Genomic DNA, 13252 nt, shown 5'->3' on the forward strand with positions numbered 1-13252 from the left:
AAAATTGTTTTTGAAGTGCAGTGTAATGTGTTCCACAAATAAACATACAAGGGAGCAGATTTATGCCAATTCTTGCCGCAGCAAATTGTATTTGCCCCAAATATTCTTTGTTGAATCTACACATCTACTTAGGTACTCCTCAGAAGCTCTTTATATTTACCCTCATTTGTAATGGAATTGTCTTTCCTATTTATTCCGAGTCCTTCCTGTAGTAGCCCAATCTTATATAGCCAAAATCTATATAGTTGGACGATGATATTTATCTCTATTGCCCATAGAATTTGATTTTTATCTGTATCCTCTCTGCAATAGAGCGTAAGGTTTACTCATAAACTTCGCTTACAGGATCCCACAACTCCTTTGAACCGATGCAAAAGTTTTACATTTGTTAGAAGTGATGTTTTGTATTCATCTGAAGGCTTCTGTAAGCTAAAACTGTTTCTCTGATATTCCTGGAATGTGGGGAGGAACAGACTCCAAAAATAGCATACATTTTTATCTTGCTATCCGTGTTAGAAAATACATGATTTTTACCGATAGACCATGTGGATCTTGATGTCTGTTTCCTGGGTGCTTTCATGAGCATTAAAAAGTTCACAATACTCTGGTGCCTAAAAATGACTCATACCCAATACAGTTATTCTGGTCATCTTTAAACAGTGCGTTCAATTCCCCTTAGTGTTTATGATTTTGGAAAGTAAAAGTACAGGAGTACTCCTTTATCAACTCTTACCTTGTGACAAGTTCACAAAAGTGTTTGAATATGGAAAGTAGTAGTACAGGTGTACTCTTTATGTACTCAAAGATGACTGTATGAATCGGCCCAAAGTATCCTGTGCCTTTTAGTAAAAGTGAAAGAGGGCGCAGTCTACTATGTGTACTAATTGAATGTGAATAACCCATTTTAAATAATTTGGGACCAATACACAAGGGGATGTTAGGTTACTTAAAAACATAGTACATCAGTGCAACTTTATGTACTCAAAAATGTCTTTGTGGGTCGGCCCCATTCTGCAAACGTTCACACAGATACAAGGTACACATCAATTACTCTTTTATGTATGCTCTATGTTTCAGGGTATACTGATCATTTTGGACATGTGCATGACTGGGGGTGTGTAGCACCCCTGCATACCCTCACTCACGTGTAGCCAGATTCAGATCCTCATCTGTGCCCTGCACATGGTCATATCCTGTTTACTTCTGTCCGCACTGGAGCAGTGCCCTGGAAATCCACCCCACCCACCACCACCACTTGAGCTACACCAGGCCTGCATAATCTCACTCTTTTGGTTCCTCTGTTTTGCCCAGTAATTTTTTTACCATAGCTCACAATCAAGCCATGCTCCTCATCTTCGAACTCTTCTGCCTTATAGGGGGTATACAACCTTTACCACGCAACTTTTACAACGACCTACCTTTACCACGCAATTTTTACAACGCGGGATCCATTACAACGAAGTACCATTACAACGCATGTATTTACAACGCAGGTACCTTTACAACGCATACCATTACAACGTAAGTATATAATTTTATCAAAAATATTATAAGTTTGGGTCTTTGGGTAAAGGGGTATTTTTAGGGTTCAGGGTCAGTTTTGGGTTTTTTGGGTAAAGGGGTATTTTTAGGGTTCGGGCCAGTTTTGTTTTTTTTGGGTAAAGGGGTATTTTTAGGGTTCAGGGTCAGTTTTGGTTTTTTTTGGGTAAAGGGGTATTTTTAGGGTTCAGGGTCAGTTTTGGGTTTTTGGGTAAAGGGGTATTTTTAGGGTTCAGGGTCAGTTTTGGGTTTTTGGGTAAAGGGGTATTTTTTAGGGTTCAGGGTCAGTTTTGGGTTTTTGGGTAAAGGGGTATTTTTAGGGTTCAGGGTCAGTTTTGGGTTTTTGGGTAAAGGGGTATTTTTAGGGTTCAGGGTCAGTTTTGGGTTTTTGGGTAAAGGGGTATTTTTAGGGTTCAGGGTCAGATTTGGGTTTTTGGGTAAAGGGATATTTTTAGGGTTCAGGGTCAGTTTTGGGTTTTTGGGTAAAGGGGTATTTTTAGGGTTCAGGGTCAGTTTTGGGTTTTTGGGTAAAGGGGTATTTTTAAGGTTCAGGGTCAGTTTTGGGTTTTTGGGTAAAGGGGTACAGGGTAAAAATTAAGTACAATAAAATTTAAATTACATTAAATTGATTAAATTAAATTAAATTAAATTAATAAAATAAAATTAAATAAAATTAATTAAATCAAATTAAATTAAATTATATTAATTTTAATTAATTTACATCTAAAAAAAATATTATAAACTTACCAATACTTACGTTGTAATGGTATGCGCTGTAAAGGTACCTGCGTTGTAAATACATGCGTTGTAATGGTACTTCGTTGTAATGGATCCTGCGTTGTAAAAATTGCGTGGTAAAGGTAGGCGTTGTAAAAGTATGCGTTGTAACGTCATACATCCTTATAGGGCTACATTGATCATTCCAAGACTTATGCGAGGAATGGAAACTTGGCACAGCTATACAACTAGAGGTTCGTGTATAGACTGAAAAGAATGTAGCCGTTGTGTTGGCAGGGAACCATGGCCACTGGAATTATGCTTTCATTCTGTGTGAATATATGTTGCAACGTTTTTTTTTAATTTTTATCTTTTTATTGAAAATTCCCAAAATAACAATACAATAAAAACAATAACATAAAAGGGGAGCAATCGTAAGGAATAGCACAACATGTAAAAAGAAAGGCATCACATATACGACCCATAAATAAAAAGAGACTATAACAATGACATCTGGATCCATAAGAATGTTAAGCCCTCAGGGGGACTCCCTGTCCACATTGTACGGGGCGTCTTCCGCAAAGGGGGTACACAAGAGGCCTCTATTCTCATTCCATGGGCCCCATATTTTAGTCCATTTGCCTGGGCAACCTCTACCTTCGTAGATCACCCTCTCGGCTTGCATACACCAGTCTATGTCTCCGGCCCAATCTGTACGGCGAAGCGTGATTCACCCCCCCCCCCCCCTTCCATGCTCTGGCGATATTTTGCTTTGCTACAATATAGTCCAAAGAGACCCACAGTTATTTGTTGCGGTTGAGATCGGTAGCGTCCTAAATATTCAAAAGACAAAGCCTGGGAGAGGGTTCAATCGGTTTCTGACATATTTGAGTCATAGTGGACAGAATCTCATTCTAGTAATGTTGGAGAAACGGGCAGTCCCACCATTGATATGTTGCAACGTTTTTAGTAACTTTTGAACTAGAAACATTTTTTTGTTAAAATCTGCAGATGATGGATTATGTGGCAAATGCAGCAAATTCATAATCAAGCAAATAAAGCAGCGACCGCAGAAGGTCATAATTCCTGGAGGTAGGGTGGAGGAAAAACAAGTAATTCTACTTTTTTGTCCTTGTTTGAGGACAGATGGAGATTTTTGCAAATATATTACATTAATTCAATCTGCATTTCATTTTGAATTGTGACCTCGGCTTCTCTAAGTCTCAACCGTAAATTCAGCAGACTTCCTGCAGTGAAGCAAAGCTTACTTCACTCAAAACTATCAGTAGTGCAGTGGTTTTACTACCAATCTTCCTTGAGTTGTATTCTCTGTTTATTATAAACCTTTAAGATGCGTGCCCTCATTTAAACGTTAAGGCCTTTGATATTGAATCTGTTCGTTTTCATAACTGCTGGAGAAAAGAGCCCAGAAGTTTGTTCAGATCAACATGAAGGCCTTTCTAGTGTTCTCTTGATTGCAAGTTTGGTCCAACAACTTTTTAAATTAGACTCTTATTTGACCGTAATTAAAGCTTTATACAGCCCTAAAGTGCACACTGAGTTTTAACAGGGGTTAATTAAACCTTAACTTTTATTCTGGACTAACTTATCTGGCTATTAATACAAGCAAAATGCTAGTATATTTCTGATTTTACTAGCCTGACTATTATCAATAAAGAATATATAGCAGCATGCACTTTTGGCCTCAAAGCCTAAGGCAGATAATGAAGTTATAGGGAAAATAACAGTTGTTAAGCAGTTTATAGAAAGCGGGCATTAAAAGGCTTACCTTCCCATCCTCTGATCTCTGTTAAGGTGACATTACATATGCCCTCAGTGTCTGCTGCGTTCCTTTCCTTTTGAACATTAGAATGCATGAAACTTAATGTGGATAACACATGGATTGTAGACATAGTGTGTGTGAGGCAATCACAACATTCTGTTCTATGTACAAACAGGGTGAGAGACGTTCATGGTGCAGTACAAGAACTGTAGTTAGACAAAGCCTGTTCTACTGAAATCGATCATTAAATGTAGCCCCAGTGTTAGAAATAACATTTTTAGTTGGCTAGGGCATGTGCCAAAGTCAGGCAGAAACCACCACTCTAGTCAGTATAAGCGAGTTACACTCTTAAAATAACCCCTGCTCAGCCCCTTGGTAGCTTGGCACAAGCAGTCAGGCTTATCTTACAGGCCGTGTGTAAAGCATTTGCACATAACCAATACTATTACAGTGTAAGCACTACAAAAGGACACCACACCAGTTAAGAAAAATATCCAATATTGTTATATATTTAAGACAAGACCAAAAACAATAAAAATCCACACTGCCCAAGACAAAAGCAGCCACTGAAGGCCAACACAGCAAAGCGGTAGTGCCTCCTCACAGCTTCTCCAGCTCTTCTTCTTGGCAGTCTTCTTGGTCCAAAAGAGTTCTAAAAGTCAAGGGTCTGGGCCCCAAAATCTTTATCCCAAAATCCTTTGATCTCTTAGGCAGAGAGTGTCTGTCTGTGCCCAGCCAGAACCCGTTCTGCCTTCTCTGGTGTGACTTCCTGGCAGGAGGTGGAGAGGGCATTGCCCTTTGAGGTGCAAGGAAATCTCCTCCCCCTTCCTCAATTGCAGCCCTGGTCTATTCTGCCCTTTCCTCACCCACCTAGACTATCTGGAGCCACTCCTACTCCCCAGACGTCTGTCATCCACAGCCCAGACAGGCCGTCCACATTCTAGCAGAGGCACACGGGATGACTGAGCAAGAAAATACCTACCTTCTAAAAGTGGTATTTTCAAACACAGAATGTAAAAATCACCTTCACTAAAAGATGCATCTTTAGATTCTGAGTTCAGGCACATTAAACTTTGTTTTCCTGCTTAATTCCCCGGGTCAGTTATGTTAAAAAGATGTTATAAACAAACTCCGCAGTCTGTCCTACGGGGAACAGGTAGCCTTGCAATAGTGAAAAACGAAATTGGCCTTAATTCACTATCAGGACATGCCACACACACCAGGGCATGTCCTACCTTTCACATACACTGCACCCTGCCCACAGGGGTACTTTGGGCACCCTCGTCGCCACTGTTACATTGATGAAAGTTCTTTGGAAGGTAAGCAAATCCAGTAGCCATTAGTGTAATTAAGTACATTTATTAGTAATAGGTTAGATAGTAAAGTAGGCCCCACCGGGAGCAGCACCCAGCTGCTCAGCCCCACTCACTCAAACTGACCACACATTCAAACCATGCATACACGAACATTCTGATGACATCACACACACAGGCTGAACAGCAGGTAAGGAGAAGACCAGAATGTAACACCTACCTTAGGGGTAACTGACATGTAAGAAAAGAGAAGGTTAGGGACTGCAAGTGTGTGCACTGGCCAAGTCGACATTGCACTTACAAACTGCGTGCGGACTCTGCAATGGCAGGTCTGAGTTACCTTTCCAGGGCTACTCACGTGGGTGGCACAATCAGTGCTGCAGGCCCACTAGTAGCATTTGATTTACAGGCCCTGGCACACTCAGTGCACTTTACTAAGGACTAATAAGTAAAACAAATATCCAATCATGGAAACAGCAATCTATAACACAATTTACAGAGAGCATATGCACTTTAGCTCTAATTAGCAGTGGTAAAGTGCCCAGAGTCCTAAAACCAACACAAACAGGTCAGGAAAAAATAGGAGGAAACAAAATTTTGGGGGATAACCCTGCAAAAAGGGCCATATCCAAAACCTGGTTTCCATAGTGAACCTATATATTTGTTTGTTTTCTCAATTTGAAACTTAATTATCACTATCTGCCTTAATGTGTAGATCTTTTTTAATTATCCCTAGATTTCTAAAGGTGGAGATAGATATTAGACCTAAAACATCCTTAAAAATAAGTTTTCTGTCTGACAATTTCTCCTTCTTGATGGCTTTCTATTTGGCCTCTATATTTAGTCTCGGTTGCGCATGCCTTTTGTAGCAAATTTCCTCGTGTACCACAGTTCCCCCAGTGTATAGCTTAAAAATCGGGCTTGAACAGTGATCAAAATCTTTATGTTCTGACCTTGTAATCTCAATTTCTTTGAAGTGACCTATTTTCTACTTGTAATCACCCTTAAATTGGTTACGTTTTGAATGATCTATACTTAACTGCTTGGCAGAATTTCTTAGATACCCTTATATACTTCACTAGGCCATAATTGCACATTGGGCTATTTTCAGAATCTTAAATTTCATCCTAAACTTAACTAATAGCCGGTGCAGGTGAATCATTGATTCTTAGATCACTTACTTTGTTTAAATTGCAAACTAACTGGCTCTGTGCCCATTGTATTGAGACCGGTACATATTCCACACTTTCTAACTAAAGACCCTTGCAGCAGTCACGCTTTCACAAGTGTAACCCGGACCAAGGCCAATAAGGGCAAAAATCCAAATAAACCAACATATTTTGGACCGGATGTGAAAATGTTATCACTTCACCACTTCTGTTATTTGTTTGTGTAGTGATGCACCTTGATCCAGCCAGGCCCTCAAGCTTTTCACAGCCAAGTAAACCCCTGTTATCCGTCTAGAGTCATAAGCAGTCAAAAAGAAATCTCACTGGTGTTGCTGAGGCATCCCCCAGCGTTCTCTCTGTTTTCACCCCATTAAAGACCAGGGTGCTATGCCACATTGACCCATGGATTTGTTTGGGGTGTTCTGTGATATTGTTCTCCACGCCTGGCCCCCTTGCATTACCAGCTGCAACACCTCCGTGTATGTCCATTGAGCTATGTTGCACCTCCTTAGCAGCCCCGACAGAACCTATACGTAAATGTTAAAACGTGCTGGAGTCCATACTTGATGTCAGTTGGGGTGGAGACACCCAAGGTGGTCTGCCTGCTTTTGCTCAGCTAAAAGAGCTACTGAGTCATAATTTGACCAGTCTGGTAACCTCAGCTAGTGGTTTTGGATGCCTCATTATAAGTATATGATTTTGTCGATTGTGGCTCCTGTCAAAACCATTGCTGCCAGATATCTCTCATAGCAGGCCTATTGAAATTTTAAACCTTCCTTGACTATAAAAATCTCACAACTCCCTCTAATGGAGCGGATTAAATTTGGGCCAAGCCTTATTGATGTGCATTGCGAGTTATTTTGATTTACAAAGTCTACCATATTTTTTGCATAGTAACAGTTCCAAAATAAAAATCATTAGCAAAAGAAAACGATAGGCGAAAACAAATTTCATTTAGGATATTTCATGATCAGTAGGTAATTTCAGATTCTAAATCGCCTTCATTTCGCACAATGAGTGGTGTAAATATGTCTTGCAAGACTTGAGGTGGTTATTATTAGTTCTTTTTCTTGGATGAGGGGCCGGATTTGTGCGTGCTCACCCCTGATGTTAGCCTTTGGTAGGTTTCTTGTCTTACGGTCTTATTTTGGAGGATATTCTCGATCTTTGACAATTGGAAGTCCTTGTAATATTTGTAATGCAGTGGTTGACTCTTGATTGAACGTGTAGGAAGAGTTGTTGCGCTATGGACCTTCTGGAGGGTTCTTGTGTGCATAGATGAAATAAGCATGCTCGGACTAGTGTCTTGACTTTGGGTTCTAGTTTGAGGGTGGAGTTCAGTATACAGCCCAGGTGTTAGGTAGTCCTGGCTAGAGTGGAATAGATGTCTGTTTAGGCTGACCAGGAACTGCAGGGAGATACAGAGTGCGCCAATTTGACTTTTGCTTACAGAAATATCAGTTTTATGTGGCTTCAGTTCGAGGTGGCCTTTAAGTATTTATAGATTGACCTCATTTAAACCATCCCGTAGATTTATTTATCTACTGATGATCTGAATCCTTATGGAATAGTTATGAAATGTCAGGACAAAGGAATTAAACCATCCCGTAGATTTATTTATCTACTGATGATCTGAATCCTACTGGAATAGTTATGACATGTCAGGACAAAGGAATGTATTGTGGAGATTATTGATGTAGCTTGTGTTAAATTCGGCATTGCTTAAGATATACAAGACTCCAAACATTGGGGCTGATTAAGATGGCGGGACTAGGTACGTCTGCCTGCCACCCTATCGGACACGGGACATCCCGACAAGCCGTCGGTGGTGGTGGTCGCAATGCCTATACTTTGCATTGCAGCTGGTGCTGCTGGCTGTAGAACCCACCACAATGCAAAATAGGAATACCTGACATATGCCTGCACTACGTGGCAGGCATCATGCGGTGCCTGCCACATGGTGCAGGGATATGTAGGGGGGCACCATTGGTGCCCTCCAGTGCCCATATCGGAGGGTCAGGGCGGCCCACTACGGGCCCCCAAAATCCCTTTCCGCCTGCCTTTTCATGGCAGGTTAACAGCCATGAAAAGGCGAGGGGAAAGGGGCACTGTGATCCCTACTGCGGTGCCTGGCATGACCCGGCAACAAGGTAGGGAATACAACCCCACCGCCACACCAGCCGGCTCAAGGAGCCCGTCGGATGCGTGGCGGTTGGTCTTGCTGAACGCAAACCATCCACCCACCATTGAAATATTGCAGACGGATAAGATGCTTCCGATAGCGGTGGGACCGCTTCAGACAGGCTGTTTGTTGTCGGTCCCAGCGTCATCATAATCGGCCCCTAAATTCTGTTTGTTGTTAAGTTTTATGGTGACATGTGGCTGTTTGTAAACTCTTTGTTCATTAAGGAAACCATGCTTGTCATCCCCTGGTCTCTTCTGAATAATGAGCAGGCTAAATGGTTTACATGTCAAAGTTTAGAGATAGGTCTAGAAGAATGAGAACTCAGTGGTGTGTTGTGTATGGCCCTACTTTCTTTAGTTTCTGCATTAAAGGAATTCCACTCACATGGAATCTTGCAAGGAGTGCCTTTTGAACGTGATCTACGATTTTATCATAGATACAGCATTAGACGAGTTTTGTGAGATTAAGAAATGGCCTTTATTTTTAGGATGATATGGAATCTGAGCTTTTGTAATTCCTCAGGAAATGCGATTGTTTGCTGAGAAGGGTTGATTTATGGAAGACAAGGGTTTGCACCACAGGAATTTAGGTGGGTCCTGCTATTTGCTAGTTCAGAAAGTCCAGTGTTTGTGATGAACTCCAAACTGTTGATTGTTAGTTTTAGCAGTTTGCCTTTTAGGTGCTGGCATTCTGGATGTGGGGCGTTGACATATTTGTGAGGTATGGAGTGGTAGAAGTATTGGATTTTGGTGGTGAAGGATTTGGTTTGGTGTTTTGCCGATCAGAGATTCTGTTAGCTTTTTGTCTGGTTGCTGATAATCATGGTATAATATACTGTCCAAATCGTTTCAGTGCCCGTCGTCTTTTTGGTCTTGTGTGCCTTTTTTGATTGTTTAGTACCTTGTGATAGTGACTAAGTTGTGTTTGGAATGGCAGTCTGCATGACCATGCATGTTAATCTCCATAAACATTCTTGTAAGTGCGATAACAAGTCACTTCGTGGAGTGAGGTAGGCTTTTGTTAACTGGTAATAAATCGGCAAACAAATTTAGTCTTGCATAGTTTTGCTTACGACTCCCGTCAAGACTCATGAATGGATTTGCACAAAGCGTATCACAAAAGTAGAACGTTACTCGGAAAATGTGCTTTTGTTGGTTTTGTGTAAATCCTTTCATCCTGGTTTTAGCTGTACACTTTTATAGAGGTTGCTGAGCGGGCCTATAAGGGTTAACACTTTTCCATATCTCTGCCATTTGGGATTCACAAATTAATTGTGAGTCTGGGAATTAAAAAAAGTTGTGATGGTGGGGCATGTGATTGGATGAGGGTGCTGCCTTTTCTTCAGTTCTCCCCTTCAGAATCGTGGTTCCAAATTTCGGATTGCAAAAAATAGAACTAATTTGCTGCAGTAAGAGAAAAAAAATTTCCGCCCTTGTTGGCCTGGGCAGAGGGCCTGACTACAGGCCAGGTCCTTTGCCCAAGCTCTGCAGTGGATGGCTGGAAGTTGTGCACAGTTGGGTTAGTCACCTACAATGGGTTGATGGAAGGGGCCGGCTGCATGGGCGCACAGCCAGATAAGTATATCATAGAAAAAAAGTTACTGAAATTAAACACAGTTAAAAACTTGAGAGATGACTCTGGCTCAAACACCTAAACCTGCTGAAAATAATTAGTTTTGGTTCCCCAAGCACACAACACTTGCCATAACTCTCACCCTCTGCAAGTCGAAAAACTCCAATTTGTCAACTGGTCAAAAACATAAAAAAGTCAAGTAAGAAACATGGTGTGCGTTGCGAGCTATGACATACATTTAAAACCATAACCAGCAAATTTCAGAATTTTTACACGTTTGAGCTGGAGTCAATCTGCAGTTTTTCAAACAGTTTTTTCTCCAGTGAGATATAGTAGCTGTTGACTTGCGCAGCTGTGTTGAACTCCACAGCATTTTGAGGCTCAGAGAATGGTTCTGAATCTCTAATGATCTCTCTGAGTGATGTGATTTTATGGCCACTGCAAGACTAAGAAATCTTCTAAGGGGATAGTATGATGACTCATAATCATGCCAATAATACTTGAGAATTTGCCAATGCCTTTTAGATTAATGGAGGATCGGGCTGGTTTAGGACATCGTGGCAATGGAAGCGTCACACCAGTTATTCCCCCACTTTCAATGGGTAGCTAGTCTTAGGCACGTACTTCTATCCACCAAGTAGCACATACATTTTTTAATACTGCATATCTCCATTTTCCCTGACATAGTCCTTTACAGTTCTGATAGACGTGTTAATTATAATCAATAGACCTATGTTGCATCACTTAAAAGCTATGTTTTGTAATTTTTTAAAACATCTTTCCAGACTAAATAACCAAAAATCCTTTCAACTATCATTTGTCTGAATTTTTGTTTTAGGCTGTTCTTTATTTTAAAATGTACTTTCAACCTTTGAAAGAGGCACTTACATCAGAGGAGATCTCTTATAGCTGCTAAGTCGAAAAGTAAAAGGTTAAATTTTCTTGTATTTTCTGCAGAACAAAATCTTGAACCCTAAATTTCGAACCTCCCTTTATGTGTGCCCTTTGAGATTTCAGTTTTTTTCTAGGTTTGAAAAAATATCAAAACATTATTTTGATGGAAGTCCATTTTTTTCAGTTTGTGAGTTTTCAAATATTAATAGCAGTGGATAACATAACTTTAGTAATGACTCTTCCTCCACCACTGCCCGCCTGAAAGAGTTTAAAATAGAGATATTAAATTGGTCAAGAGCGGCGGTTGATGTATTGGTGACTCTGAGGCATGTATATAGGAGACCTCCTGATTTGAATGTCTGGGCTGTATTGTTAAAGGCCCTTAAGAATAAAGACTATAAGTTGTTTCTTTAGGATGAATAGGTACTATTGAAGATGGCTTGGAAATATATGGGCTTCTGATGGCTTCGGGTTCATGTAACATGTGGATACCCTGGAGTGGAATACTGGATGTTCAGCTATTTCCCCATCGTTAATTAAAAAGAAGTTATATCTCCGCTAATGCAGCTTATACTATTAGTGTGGAATAAACGGAAAGGAATGAGGGAACAAAACCTAATTACGGATCTCTGAAATTGTTATATTCGGCTGTTGTCTTGAATAAAAAAGAAACTTATGTATTTAAATAATAAAGCGTTATGTTATATCATATGTAAAAACAATAAAAAGAATTAAAAATGTTTGTAATAACAATGTTATGTCTGGTTTCAGCACTTTTGACGCAATAGATTTTTCTATGGCAAAGAAATTAGTGATGATCCTATTGTTATTTATATAATGCCCGTGATGCCGAAGAAGGCCATTCGTATAGTGAATATCAATGTTTAATTTAAACTGAGGGCTAATCTATAGTAAAGAAAGGTGCAGTCAGTATACATAAAACATACATTATAATAATTTTCATACCACCAGGAAGGATGCATGCATTAAGTAAGTGGCTTCCATTTACAAATTTGAGCGACAGCAAAACTGGAGTAACTGAAAGAAAACGCTTTTTTCAAACAATGTGTTGAAGAAAAACAAACAAAAATTAAACTCATTAATAAAACTTTCATTATGTTTAATTTAAATGGGCTGTTAAGGTACCCAGTACATTAAAAGAATTCCTTATTGACGAGGGATTCATTGTTTTTTTGTTCGTGGCAGTTCTAGGACCAATGAATAGATAGGTGAATCTTGGACCTGTGTACCTACGCCTTTAGCGTCTATTTCCTTATTTTTGAAAGCTATCAAAAACTGTTCAGCTAAAATCTAGTCATTCATTTTTGGGATTGTACTGGGAAATGTTGTTCATATTGTTAGTTTTCAGACTTTTTTTTCTTAATATTTAGAAGTGGTTGTGTTTGCACCGTATAATTTGCGTGTTACTGAAGTAGCTTTAGAAAAACGAAGACTATTCCAGAACTTTTTCATAGATAAACTGATCATCTTATATTGTTACCAGGTCTACAGGCGATATCAGCCAGTATTCCAGTGCTGGTGATTCATCAAAAGGTGAGTAAGCCGCAGATAAATGAAATAAAAATACATTTGAAGTATTGATTTATCTTATATCTTGCAAGGTCATTTGAAACGGAGTCTTCTATTTAGCTTGAGAGTGCAATTTATTTTTAAAATCCAGTTGTTTTAAACCCAAATGCCACCCCCAGTGCCTCCTGTTGCCCGTCTATTCTGATTTAATTGACGAGCACTTCTCTCCTGCCTTTCCCACCCTGATAATAACAGTTGAAAAAACTGAGAGCATAGAACTAATGACAGCCCCAGACCACCAACCTGCTTGTAGCTGTTTTCCTTATTAAGATAGAAACTACTTTGTTGGTTTAACATTTTGTTGAGGGTCATCTTCATTTAAGGTTTTCTATTTTTTTAAAAACATTTTAGAGTTAGTCCTTCCTTTTTGGCATTGACTAGCTCCATGATCAGATCTAAAGATCAGAAGCGTACCCATCTTGTTTACTGTATAAAATCATGGTAGTAGAGGCAACAACATTGGAGAATAATACTCCTAGCAAATAGAAAC

The 13252-nt window shown here is 39.8% G+C and overlaps 1 protein-coding gene across 3 annotated transcripts in view; it reads left to right on the forward strand.

The window, feature by feature from the left end:
* Positions 1 to 13252, forward strand: part of DCAF8 (DDB1 and CUL4 associated factor 8) — a 317296-nt gene that overhangs the window by 7123 nt on the left and 296921 nt on the right. For 2 of the 3 annotated variants that reach the window (XM_078670069.1, XM_078670068.1), the window contains exon 2: positions 12677 to 12726. The exons of the other annotated variant lie outside the window; for it this stretch is intronic. The gene's annotated coding sequence lies outside the window, so the exon portion shown is untranslated. The remainder of the gene's footprint in view (positions 1 to 12676; positions 12727 to 13252) is intronic. 3 annotated transcript variants of the gene reach the window in all.

Source organism: Lissotriton helveticus, chromosome 12 (genome assembly GCF_964261635.1).
Source record: "Lissotriton helveticus chromosome 12, aLisHel1.1, whole genome shotgun sequence".
In the NCBI taxonomy this organism is placed as follows: Eukaryota; Metazoa; Chordata; class Amphibia; order Caudata; family Salamandridae; genus Lissotriton; species Lissotriton helveticus.